This window comes from Octopus bimaculoides, chromosome 4 (assembly GCF_001194135.2).
Source record: "Octopus bimaculoides isolate UCB-OBI-ISO-001 chromosome 4, ASM119413v2, whole genome shotgun sequence".
NCBI lineage: Eukaryota > Metazoa > Mollusca > Cephalopoda > Octopoda > Octopodidae > Octopus > Octopus bimaculoides.
In genome coordinates, this window is record NC_068984.1 from 97,267,590 (window position 1) to 97,278,692 (window position 11,103).

Below are 11,103 nucleotides of genomic sequence, written 5' to 3' on the forward strand. Positions count from 1 at the left end.
AACATACACACATACAGAGACCCCCCCCCCCCACACACACACCACACGGACACACATTTTCAAGGAAAATATTGACAGTGAATTCGTAGTTTCACCGTTAGTCTGTTTTGTCAGACTGACGAAGCCGACTGTCAGCGAAACTTCGAAGTCAGTGTCAATCTTTTCTTAGTAAAAATTTATTCAATTTTATTAATATTATCCTTCTGTTAATGTTTGACAGTTTATTTTTTGTATGGCTTGGTTTTTCTCTCAAGACATGGAGTATTCCTTACATCCATGTCAATTGAAAATTGTAAGATTAAACATTTCCTCCCATGAAATATATTATTTCCGATTTACGTACAAGACTAGTAATTTTGAGAGGAGAAGGTTAGACGATAATATCAACTAGTATTTTATTTTATCGATCCCGTGGAGAAGAAAGGCAAACTTAACCCCAGTAGGATTTGTATCAGGAACAAATACCGCAAAACATTTTCCCAGACGCTCTAAGGATTTTGCCTATCTTCATCAGTCCAAGATTGACCCTTATCCGTGAGCAAAATCAGAAGCTTCATTAAATCTAATATTATATATGAATAGTCTTTCATCATTTTTTAAATCCTTTAGTCTGTGTGGGAGAAAGGTATCCTCTAGCGAGAAACCTGACCCAAGGGATTGCAATTGAGTGGATTCCGCTAAAGATACCCGAAGTGCCTGGTGGTGGTGTTAAATCGGCAACAGATTAAACCTATCGCCCATGTAAGTCATGGCGTAATTTGAAGTCAGAATGTAGAGATCCAGAACAAATACTGCAAGACAACCGTTTCAACGTTCTTAGAGTTGTGCCAGTCTACCTCTCTGGATTAGTGCTTCTTTTATTGACTCCTAAACAATGAAACCCAGTGTGCAGAGATTCAGGACAAACACTGCAAGACATTGTAACCTATGTTCTAACGATTATGTCTTTTACAAAGCTCCTCCAATAAAATATGGCTCTGCAGTTTGATGTTTGTAAACCAGTATAGCGGTTAGTGATATATTTGGTCTTCTTAAAATATGTCCAATGAGAACAATCTTTTCAAACATAAAATTCCATCTGTTGAATAAAATGCACAACGTAATGATCGTGAGCCTAACACAACGCCATAAATATTAGTTTCTCCACTAGGTAAATATTGGTTTCAAATTTTGGCACAAGGCCAGTCATTTCGGGGGAGAGGTAAGTCAATCACATAGACCCAAGTGCTCAACTGGTACTTATTTTGTCGATCCCGAAAAGATGAAAAGCAAAGTCGCCCTCAGAACGTAAGGACAGACGAAATACTGCTAAGTATTTTGCCGACGCGGTAACGATTTTGCCAGCTTGTCGCCTTCTATTAGAGAAATATCAAAATAATATTAATGGTGCAGAAAGTACTCAGATTTTCTTTAATGTTTCAGTCGGCGAAATGGGACTGGGACTGTCCAAAACTGCTAAGATTGATTAATTTGAGGTTCAGTTTAAGCAATTCAAGACTAACTTTATCTTTCACCCTTCTATGGTCGACAAATTAAAGAATCATTCATTCGCATACATACATGATTGCATATATCTATACATGCGTGCTGCATGTATACATCCCCACCTCACAAACATACATAATTGACAAACTAACTTACATGTACACATGTGCAGAGAAAGCCTTGGGTGGTGGACTGGTGGAATCAGTGGAACGCCGTATAGTATGCTTTGTGGTATTTGTTTCGGCTCTTTATGATTAATTTCCAATTTCTACTTGGGATGCATGCATAATCTACTGTTTAGTTTAACACCACCTGGCACCTTGAGTGCCTTACTCTGTTGCAAGCATTCGGATTAGTCTCCGGTTTGAAGGTAATTTCCTCACCCCACGTGCCTTGGAGACCCTGAAAAAGTGTACATTGCCCTTTCTAATTCGTGTTGCGTTGATGAGATCATTTTTTTATTGGTAAGTGGAAGAAAAAAAGAAAGGAAATAAGAAAAATGCTGCACAAAATATCCCACTTCTATTGAAAGCCAGTTAGTTAAAATCTTTATCCTGTTCTGTGATCAAATCCATTCATACACTGTAAACAAGAATTTTTCTCTAAAACTTCAAGATAAATTGATAAATGAATATTAGTTTCAAATTTTGGCATAAGGCCGGAAATCTCGGTGGGTGAAGTTGATCATATCGATCCCAGCACACTACTATTACTTATTTTATCGACTCCGAAAGGATGAAAAGGAAAATCGACTTTGTTTGAATTTTAACTCAAAACGTAAAGCCGGACGAAATTCCACTAAGCAATTTGTCCGGTGTGCTAACGATTCTGCCAGTTCACCGTCTTTTGATGAATAAATAGTGGTTTCAAATTTTGGCACAAGGCCAGTAATTTCGAGGTAGAGGCTAGTCAAATATATCGACCCCAGTGCTCAACTGGTACTTATTTTATCGATTCCAAAAGGATGAAAGACAAAGTCGACTTCGGCGGAATTCGAACTCAGAATAAAAAATCAGACGGAATACTGCTAATCATTATGCCAGGTGTGCTAACGATTCTGCGAGATTGCTGGCTCTTGATGAATAGATATTAATTGCTTTAAATTCATATAAGGAAAGCAAAAACAAAACAATAACAAAAGCAACACAAAAAATGAAAAAAGAAACAAAAAAAATTTTAAAACTAGAATAGAAAGTAATTTGTGTTTAGTGATTGGAAGAGTGATAACATGCTTTTTATTTTAAGTAAGCTAAGCTCATAGATTGCAGAATTAAATGGGATTGGTTTGAGCTGGAACTTTCATGGCATGTCATATTTTCTTAGAACATAAAACGCTTAAGAAGCTGTTCGGTCCACAGGCTGGGTCATTTTAAGGAAGGATTTTATTGAATATCTGTTTTCAGGGATGGTCAGACAGGGAAGTGGTGTATGGATTAACTGATGTTTCTGTACTTAGGGACATCAATAATGTTTACAAGACCTGAACTTAATGGCACCTCTCCACCCACAGTAGTGCGTCACTTTGCATACACACACACACACACACACACACACACACACACACACACACACACACACACACACACACACAGTTATGCACATATCGTTCGTTATTTTGTATATGTCTATGAACGTTTATTTGAAGTTTTTGTCTATTTTTACTCGAGCTGTTTATTTAATCTACTTTTATTTCATTGAAGTTCATTGAACAGAACATACGATACTAATACCAATCAAATATTTATCTTTCAGAAAGTGGGCGCGCGCGTGTATGTGTGTTTGTGCGCGCGCGTGTGTGTGTGTTTGTGCGCGTGCGCATGTGTATGCATGCATGTATGTATATGTGGATATATATATGTGTGTTTGTGTATTTGTATGTATGCATGCGTATATGTGTGTAAGTATGCATGCATATTTTACTTGCAGTGTATTTATTTTGTAAAATTCGAACCGGTCATTAAACAAATAGACCATTCCTCTTTGTCTGGGTCAAGACAGTTCCGGTAATTTGTGAGTATGTTAGTATGAGTTCGCATGTGTATATATGTGGCTGCATATGTAATGCATTTGCACTGCTGCAATGAATGTATACTCTTTTCATATGCGATTGTATGCTTGTTCTTTATGTATGTATGTATGTATGTATGTGCAGACATATGTTTTATGTATGTATTCTCATGCATATAGTTGCATATCTAGATATGCTTATATATATTTAAATGATAAACTTCTGGAAAGTTTTTCAGATTTTTACAGTTCCAGCGATGGACTGGATCTGTAGTCTTCGAATTAGCTTTCTCCTTTCTGGTTTTGAGAAGCCTAATTTCTCAAGATTGGTATTTAGGCAGTGTGTTACATATCCTAGAACTCCAATAATTACAGGTATAAACCTGAACTTGTAATCTGGATAGAGTAACTGCCGATTTGTCAATAGTTCAGCGTAGGTGTTCTCTTTTTCACTGATCTTCAGATTTATGTTGACATCCGCTGGGCAACTAATTTCCACAACTGTGCACAGTTTCTCTTCTCTATCCCAAATCATTATATCAAGTATGTATGTATGTATGTATGTATGTATGTATGTATGTATGTATGTATGTACGTACGCATGTGTGAGTGCATGCATGTACGTATATGTGTGTGTGTATGTATGTATGTATGTATGTATGTATGTATGTATGTATGTATGTCTCTTCTATTTTTTCATTATTATAAATCTTCCACTGAGGGGAAGCCGGTTTCTAACAAAAATACAAGGCCCCATCTTTGGGATGTAGTTAACACAGACAAATTCACATTTGGAACTTGAGAAAAGTCTTCTATATTTTTACTGTTCCACTCACAGATTACACGTTTGTGCTTATACGACCTATGTTTTGTTTTTTACAACAGAATACAATAAATACGTGTAGAGCATGTAGTAGTTGAGATGAAATAATCAATCACTTTGTTTTTGGTTTCCAAATTTTAGTCAAATGAAATACAAATTGTAATATATATCGGGTGCAAATTGCATCAAGTAGCCTGTTGGAGGAGGCATCCGCCTGAGGTTAAAAATAACAGTAACGTCGGTTCCTATGGAACGGCCATATTTAAGTGACGATAAACATTACTTCTCAGTATAGTTACAGCTTTCGGATCTAGTCGGTTTGACTGCTAGCATTAATTCTGTTTGAACTGATTTCATATTCTGTATAATGACACACTTTTATTAGTTAATGACTGAAGTGAAAATCATTTTCACTCTAAACCAATAAAGAATTATTCGCAATTAGAATTTGAAAATTTTGGTAATTTTAGCCAATCGTAAAACACATTCATGCCTGTTTCCATAGTAACAAGCAGAACATGAGAACTCTTTGTCTGCGAGAAAGCACGTGTTGACAAATGCATTGAAACCACTTGTTTTATCCATCTGATGACAATTGAGCATGTGAATTTATGTAGCGCAGGAGATATGAAAATTGTGATTTGTTCAAGAAATTGATTGAATGCATTTTTAACTTTCGCTTTTAATGAACTAACCAACAAAAAGTTTGTTTCTTAAAAAATATTATATTTGTAATGTGCTATTTTGTTTTTAGATAAATCTTTTAATTCGTGTTATCGCATAAATGCACATTGAATGCTTAAAATTACAAAAGACGTGTTGTTTACAAATATTGACAACACGTACTATTTTCAGGATGTTGACAACAAAATGTGCAGTCACGCACAAAATCACAGCTTCCAAATCTTGTTTTCTGACTGAGTGAAAATGATCAAACTTTAAACCTCTATAACTTTTTAAAACATTTTTCTGGAGAAAGTGAAATAACTCCAGCAATTCAGTTTGGAAAATAATATTAAATATAGAACTGCATTATCTAATCGGTACGGAGCCGACATTAGATTTCAATGAAGATATATAGAGAAACTCCATCAAAAACTAGCTCGTCTTTCAAATCATCTAACTTTCCTGTGCAGATGTTGAAACTCAAACCTTATCCCACCTGGCATGAATATAATGACACCAGTGGATTCATATAAAGCTAGAAGAGTAGCGAAAAGGGCAGGACATGCCCTCGTCCGTGAGAGGAGAGAGGTTATCTCTATTACTTAGGAAAATAACCAGAGATGATGATAAAAGGAGAATCCAACAAGATCTAAGAAAGTCGTACATGAAATAATTTGAAATGGTGAAGACACGCCAGATTAAGAAGTTTATGAAACTCAAAGATCAGAGAATAAAGACTGAAGTCCGTCACCCACCAGTGAAAGCAGTAATTAATTTAAGTAGCCGACATCTAGAAAGATCTGAAGAAGCAGTACTAAACAAAGGTCTCAACTTTGCGACAACCATCAAGCACATTCAATACTTGGACATAATAGCTCCTATTGAAGAGATAGTCGTAAAATGCCAAAAGCTCAGGGAGATGAACGAAGGTGGAAAGTGAAACAGGTACTAGAAAAAGCGAAACTTCCCAAAAGTTCGCTATCAAAAGACTACAGAGTGACAATTCCATCATAATACTTCCAGCAGACAAGGGAAATATTACAGTGGTGATGAACAAGTCTGATTACTCTGAAAAATTGGCAAGTCTTAAAAGTGATGGTAGCTACAGCAAAGTAAAGAAAGACCCAACTCTGAAAACAGAGAGGAAGTTGTCACAGATCTTCAAGAACAAGGATCACTTTACACCAATGAAGTACAGACAACTGACTTAACACTACAGTAAACTACCATACATGTACGGTCTCCCTAAGATTCACAAGGAGGGTATTCCATTAAGGCCTATAGTGAGCTGTAGAGGTTCAGCATGTCATCCATTAAGCCGCTTCCTTGTGGATATAATCAGTCCATTAGCAGGAAAGTCAACTTCGTTCGCGAAGAATTCCACCCACTTCACAGAATTGATCAAGGATACCTCCATTGAATCCAACCAGATGGTGAGTCTAGATGTGATAAGTCTGTTCACCAAAGTCCCAACTGGTGAAGCACTATCGGTGATTTAAGAAAAACTAGTGACGGACACCCATCTAAAAGAACGCACTAGTATACCAATAAGAAACTTGATGGAAATGTTGACCTTCTGTGTAGAAACTACCTACTTCAGTACAGACACTGATATATCTTGATAAAAAGAGGGTTTAGCTATGGGTTCGCCATTATCACCGAAAATAGCCAATAAAAATATGGAATACTTTGAGAATTTGGCTTTAGGATCAACACCACTAAAACCAACCCTATGGCTGCGATATGTTGATGACACCTTTATACTCTGGTCCCACCAGGAAGATGTCCAAGTGCTGTTAGATCATGTGAACTCAATAAAGCCATCCATACAGTTCACAATGGAAAAGGAAAAAGACAATCAGCTGGCATTCCTGGATTTATTAATAACACGCACCAAGCCGACCTTCACCGAACGATATCTTAACTTCAATTCTCACCATCCATACAGTGTAAAGAAAGGGATTGCTCAGTGCCTAAAACATCGAGCAAAGAAAATAAGTAGCGATCGTGAAAACCCACCATGAAGAGATGATCAGGCTCAGTAACAATCTATTAAGCAACAACTACCCCCAAAACATACTATCCACTCCAATTATGAAGAAAAGAGAGGATGAAACCAATAAACGGTCCACCGTCTGTCTACCCTATGTGATAGGCCTCTCCGAAAAGATACAAAATATATGCGGCCCATATGACACCAGGACAGTATTCAAGAGTAATACAACATTTCGCAAATATCTCCGAGTAAAACCATCAATAGAAGAGAATATGACCAAAAACTGCGTGTACTCCATCCCATGCAGCTGTGGTAGGTTATACAAAGGCGAAACATGCCGCCCTCCTCGAAATAAGGCTAGAGGAACATCGCAAAGCTGTGACACGGGGAGACATTGATAAATCGGGTATAGCTGATCATGTATGGAAAAATGGAGATCACCTCCCCCTGTGAGATGAAGTTAAAATAATAGATGGAGAACACCACTGGAAAATACGAACACTAAAAGAAGCAGCACATATGCTAGGACACAACAACCTCCCAACCAGACCGAGCGCAGATATGAATAGCATATGGGAACCGGTATTAAGGAAGGATAGGAAAATATTAGATTTATAAGCCCTAAAATTCACACCATAATTGCCCACGGGCATATGGCGTAGTGGCTAAGAGCGCGGGTTACTAACCCCAAGATTCCGAGTTAGATTCAGTGACCTGAATAATAATTATGATAACATCGAAAAATACCTTAGGAATGAGAGCCCAGGTTCGAAATTTCCCCAAGACACCTGATGAAGACTGGAGGGTATATCAGCCGAAACATTGTGTTAACAACGAACAAGATGAGGACAAATATCCGTCAAATGTAAATAATGTAACAATATTATTGTGCTAAATTTTAAAATTTTCGATTAACTTTAATTTTTGAAATGCTGGCAGCCAAACCACCTAGATCCCTGCTCTTATAGAGATTTTTCTAACTGAAATAGAAAAAAAAAAAAAATTTATATGTTTCTCTTGTAAATTTTTTTGTAGCTCCCAAGAATTAGATCTTTTTATAGTTGGTGAATCGTTGAAAATGAATTGCACCTCCGGCTTTGACAAGGTTATTTTTTAAATATCTTCCCCCCTCTCTCTCTTTCTCTTAGACGAGTAATTTTATTATTAGAACAAAACCCGGAACAGTTTCCACAAGAACATAAAAGTACCTCCATCAGATCGTTTGGTAATGGAATATAATACAGGTTCAAACACCTTAATCATCTTACCATCTTTCTCTCTCTCTCTCTCTCTTCCCCCTCTTCTTTCTTTTTCATTCTCTCATTCTTTTTGCCTTTTCTCCACTCTCAATTTTAGTTTACTATTACAATATCATTCAAAGTCTAAAATGATCTAGTGGTCATAAAGCCTTATCGATATTAATGTTTTTTAATTCAATAAATACATGTTCGTCCGTAATCTTGTTGTGATACACTCGAAGTCTGTCTGTCTGTCTGTCTCTTTCTGTCTGTCTCTCTCTCTGTTTCTCTCTCTGTCTGTCTCTCTCTCTGTCTCTCTCTTTCTGTCTCTCTCTCCTCTTCTCCTTCCCTCTGTTTGTGCCTTCCTCCTGTCTCTCACCCACTCTTCTTTCTTCTCTCACTCCTTACTTCTGTGACAGTCTGTTGTGGTTATTCATGTCTAATGTACTGACATTTTCAGTACAATATTCTGGCAATTGTTACTAGATTTAATATTCCGAAATTGAAATAGAAAATATAGTGCAAAGCACGGAACACAGAGTTGTTAATACTAAGAAAACTCTGTTCACACTGTAAGCTTGATGGCGGACTCTCTTGATACTTATAAAATACTGAAGTAGTACTAATTGCTTAGAACGAAGTGAGAGAAAGACTATTTATATTGATATTTTCTGTATGCAATATAATTTTATCCGAATTTTGTGTTGTAATTTTAGTTTAGAACGTTTAACACAAACGTTTATACCTACTCAAGATCATACTTTGTACTACATAAAAATTTTGGTGGAAAATTGGACGAATACATGCAGAACGGTTTCATCGCCTTGCTCACGTTTCGGACATGTCCGTCTGACAACACTTCCGTGCCAGTAGAGCTTGTCTCTAACTCATAAAGCTTCCCGGTAGAACTGCCAGGCCAAGGATTTCTGGGAACTATCCATAGACCCCGGCCCGAAAAGATCAGCCAATTCATCTCTTCCGACACTCAGAGTCCCCCCGAGGATCTCGCTACCCTTGCCCGCCACTGTATGTTTTTCTACCTGCGGGTGTGTTGCCTGCTCTATTCTATTTTTTTTTTATTCCAATAGCTTTGTATAGAACTGTCCTCAAATTAGTGTCTTGCGAGACAGATCTAAGGACATCAGTGCTACATTTCGCCCATATTTCTCCAACGTATATTTTGCACTTCTAAATTCATTTTCATTTATAAAAAATCCTGCATTGACTTGCTGCGTCTCGTCGGCGAGATCGTTAACAGCAGATTTGCATTGTTCGTTTGCTTCGTTTGTATATTTTCGTTAATGACGTTAGTGGTGGTGTTCGTAATGGTGGGTTTGTTGTTGCCACCGGCGGTGGTGGTTGAGGTGGCAGTATTCTCGATAGTGTTGTTACTGCTTTTTGTTTGTCATTGATCACTTTTGTTTGTTATTGATCACTTTTGTTTGTTATTGATCTCTTTTGTTTGTCATTGATCTCTTCTATTGTTACAGTGTTGGTGATGGCGGTGCCGAAAGCAGCTGAAAGTTACTTTCATACATTTCCCGTGCTGTGTTGTTGCTGTAGTTGTACTGTTAGATCTTAAGCACTTGAAAGGCTACTGAAAGCTTGTGGATACCTCAGGTTACAGGGAGTAACCCGCTACCCATATAAACTCTACTTGGAATAAGAACGAACCTGAGTCAAATCAATAGTAGAGTCAAATCAATAGTAGTAATAATCCTTTCTATTAAAGGCACAAGGCATGAAATTTGGGGGCGAGGGAGGGGATTAGTCCATTACATCGACCCCAGTGAATAACTGGTATTTAATTTATGCTGCTAAGCATTTCACCCGGCGGGCTAACGATTCTGCCAGCTCACCGCCATAATAATAATAATAATAATAATAATAATAATAATAATAATAATAATAAGTGCCAGTCAGGCAATGCGGCCGGTGGAAGTTTCACATTGAATTTCTATAGGGGATTAGTGGTGGGCAAACTGTTGACGCGTGTAGGACGGATTCGATTATCGGCCGTGTCCAAATTAAAGATCGCCCCGCCGCCTTTTTTTTGACCGGGAAAGAGAGGCAGTTTTCTCTGTAGAGTGGTTATGGCGAAAGAGGTAGTGTGGTCGAGGTTGAAAGGACCGAAGACAGATACTTTCCGCTTCGGTCAAGTCCTTATCGACTTACAAGTTCCACAGGGTGGTGAGAATGGAGAGAGAAATACTGTCCCCCCACCCCACTGTCACCGGTATTTTTGTTTAAAGGTGGGTGTATGTAGCAAGGATGTCACGTGTGAATGGGCTTACTCTGAGCATGCGCCTGTTGACCAGAGGGAATGGAGAGAAGAGAGATACCCGCCCGAGACTCCCTTGGTGTTCGACGTCTCCAGGATATGTAGGGTTCCTTGGCTACTCCTGGGTGGAACTTCCCCACTTTGGAGGAATTTTACTGTTCGAATTTTTATTGTTAATTGTTATGGTTTTTTACAATTTATACGCACTATATGTAAATCCCTATTGTCCTTTTGTTGTATCGCCCTTTGTTTTTCTGGTGCGGCACTTGTGGCCAATAAAGAAAGGATTATTATTATTATTATTATTGTTCAGTAGTTTTATTTTTATAACGTGCTTTCACTTCACTACCGAGCGCAGCTCTGTGTGCCTTGGGTATGTGCTGTGGTTGGCTGTGATGCTCTTATGGTTACTGTATTGAAAGTGTTTTGCGTAGGATGTGTGCAGTGCCCAGTAGTGCAATTTTCTGTATGGGCCCAGTAGTACAATTTTCTGTATGTGCCCAGTAGTGCAATTTTCTGTATATTATTATCATTATCATTATTATTATTATTATTATTATTATTATTATTATTATTATTATTATTATTATTATTATTATTATTATTA

At 37.6% G+C, this 11,103-nt stretch overlaps 1 protein-coding gene across 1 annotated transcript in view; it reads left to right on the forward strand.

Moving 5' to 3' along the window:
* LOC106876834 (monocarboxylate transporter 9) overlaps positions 1–11,103 on the forward strand; it is a 36,364-nt gene that overhangs the window by 15,410 nt on the left and 9,851 nt on the right. The window lies entirely within an intron of this gene.